The following is a 2,654-nucleotide window of genomic DNA, read 5'->3' as shown; positions in this document are numbered from 1 at the left end:
TATTGAATAAATAAGAATTTTGGAGATATAAGATTTGAATCCAAAAAATCATGAGCCATGTTCAATTGATGTTTTTAGAAGAGAAAAGTTATATCTATAAAACCTTTATATTATATAGATCTATTAGAAAATATTCAAAATTTAAAATGAACTAAATGAAAATCATGACAAAACCTCATTTCTAGAGGGACAAAAATATATATTTAAGATAAGTATACTGTCAATTTTTTTTAAAATTGAAACTTTTTCATACAATAATATTGTGTTCTATCAAATTTGAATTTGAACTTAGTAATTATTATCTACTCTGTCTCCCATAGTTTTTATTTCTTTTTTTCCCTCAACTTAATTTTGCTTTTTATTACTAACTTTTTGGTTAATTTTGACTAAAATTTATCAATATCGTATTGAATCAAGTTGATTGAGGTACCTCAAAAAATGAAGTGCACCACATACTTTTCAAAGATTTTAAATCTATTTATATAGTTAGCACATTTTAAACTTAAATTCACGTGGTTATAAAAAAATATAGTTAAAAAGAATTAAAAAGTTAAACTTCTCAGTATGTTACAAATGTTGGAAATGTAGATAAATATTTTACGTGATTTTTCTGAAGAAACCTGAATTCTCATGAGCACCAAGTCCACAAAGAACATGATCTATATTTCACAAGTGTTATATTCCTATATTTTCCTAATGTATTTCTTCGAGGAAGCCTTCTAATCAGAAGCGGGTAGACAAAGGAAACACCAACAGCAGATCCCAAAGTTTTCAATGCTTTATGGGTTAGGGAACCGTACAAGCTAAACCAGAATTGCTAAAGCGAATTAAGTAAGTAACTCAGATCTCTGCAACTTCGATAACATATAGCATGACATCATGTCCTTATCTGCAAGCACGAATATGCATCATTATGAAAATCCCGTGGCTGAACACTTAAAAACGGATAACGGCTGCGACTACTAGTGTTCACTCCTAGCAGCGGGCGCCAGCCACTCTCAGCCAAGAATCGGGGCTGGCCCTCCTCTATGTTTCGCCAAGCATGGCCGGCTGCTCTCCTAAAGAACTTGCCATTGTTCTCCTATGTGAGAGGTGGTGCTTCTCTGTGTCTCTGGTTTCAATTTGGTGGTGGTTGTTCATGTGACGCCCATGTGCTTCCTCCATAGTTCTTGTGCGAGTATGAAAGTGTGAGCCATCATATTTCTTCCCATTAATTTATCATCACCGAGTGAGACTTTGTATAATGCAGGGTTTTGATATCAAACTTGTTTTTTTTTTTTAATAAATGGGGTGTTTTTGCAGTGAAACCCTCGACCCCATTCTTTTGATTCGAGTATGAATATTCTATTCACAATAAATTCGGATTTTAGGGTCAAATGTCGGACCTCATTCTTTGACTCAATGGCGAATATTTTGTTCACGAAATGACGGATATTCTGTTTACTATAAATTATGATTTGGAGGGTCAAACCATCGACCCCACTCTTTGATTCAAGCATGCATTTTGGTTCAATTTACAAATTGGGTTGTATTTTCAAATTTTGTTTTTTCTTCATGTTTATTTAAACTTTCACACTTTCTCATTTTTTTGGGTCTGCATTCTTTATTAATCATTGACAATGTTTTTAGAAGCTAATTTTTTTCATCGTAAAAGTGGTAACTATTTAAATGACAATATCTTTAGAAAATCATTACGAAAATTTTATCATAAAAGTTGAATTACTAAAATTACAATGTGTATAAAATCATTACAAAACATTTTACCACTATAAATAATATTTTAAGAATAGAATAAATTTTAGAAAAAAAAAATGTAAAAATTGCATTGACAAAATGTAATAGGCAAGAAGGATTAATACACATTAGGTATTCAACAGAAAAAACAACCTTAGGTTAAGAAGTAAAAATTCTATTTTTTGGAAAAGTTGAGTTGGGCAGACTAGTTACTAGCACAATTATATTAATTAATTATATAGTAAATGATGATAAGTATAAATTTATAATAAGTGTTAGATTATAGTCAAAAGACACACAAAAAATGAAACTAAATCGTGCAACATAAATAAAATGAAATGAAACAAAAGATATTAATATTCAAAACTCTCAATTTTGTCCATTAAAGAGCTTGGGACCTTTTCCCCTTCTTGCCTGGACCAATAGATAAATAAAATTCTTATTTGTATTTATAGATGGAATGATCTAGAATTTCTCAAGAGATAATTCCTCTCCTTGTCCACATGCCTTGCTTAAATAAGTCCTTTTAGCCAACTGTATTTTGTTGTCAATTGTCCTCTTTCCTTAATTGTACTTCCACCTAAGCATCTTCATCATAAGCTTCCATAACTAATCTATCTCTTTATCCACTTTTCTTCATTGTTGGTTTATACTACTATCATGTAGTTTTTCTTGTGTTCCTGCATAAAAAATCAACATGGTTGGTTTCATGGCTTCATCATTTGCATCCTTTGTCAATGTCTTTGTCATGTTATCATGTTCATATATTGGATCTATCCTTATGGTATAATTTTTCTCCATCTTTGGTTTTTTTTATACACTCTTACAAAAGATTTAACTCCTAATAATAAGTAATTGATACTCCATATGAATTTTTTCCTTCTACTTCAATATTTGTGCTCTCTTTCTCTGTGACACAG

Source organism: Pinus tabuliformis, chromosome 4_2, assembly GCF_031772625.1.
Source record: "Pinus tabuliformis cultivar Carrire ecotype Pingquan chromosome 4_2, CPIR1, whole genome shotgun sequence".
Taxonomy (NCBI): Eukaryota; Viridiplantae; Streptophyta; class Pinopsida; order Pinales; family Pinaceae; genus Pinus; species Pinus tabuliformis.
This window is presented reverse-complemented; position numbering follows the sequence as displayed.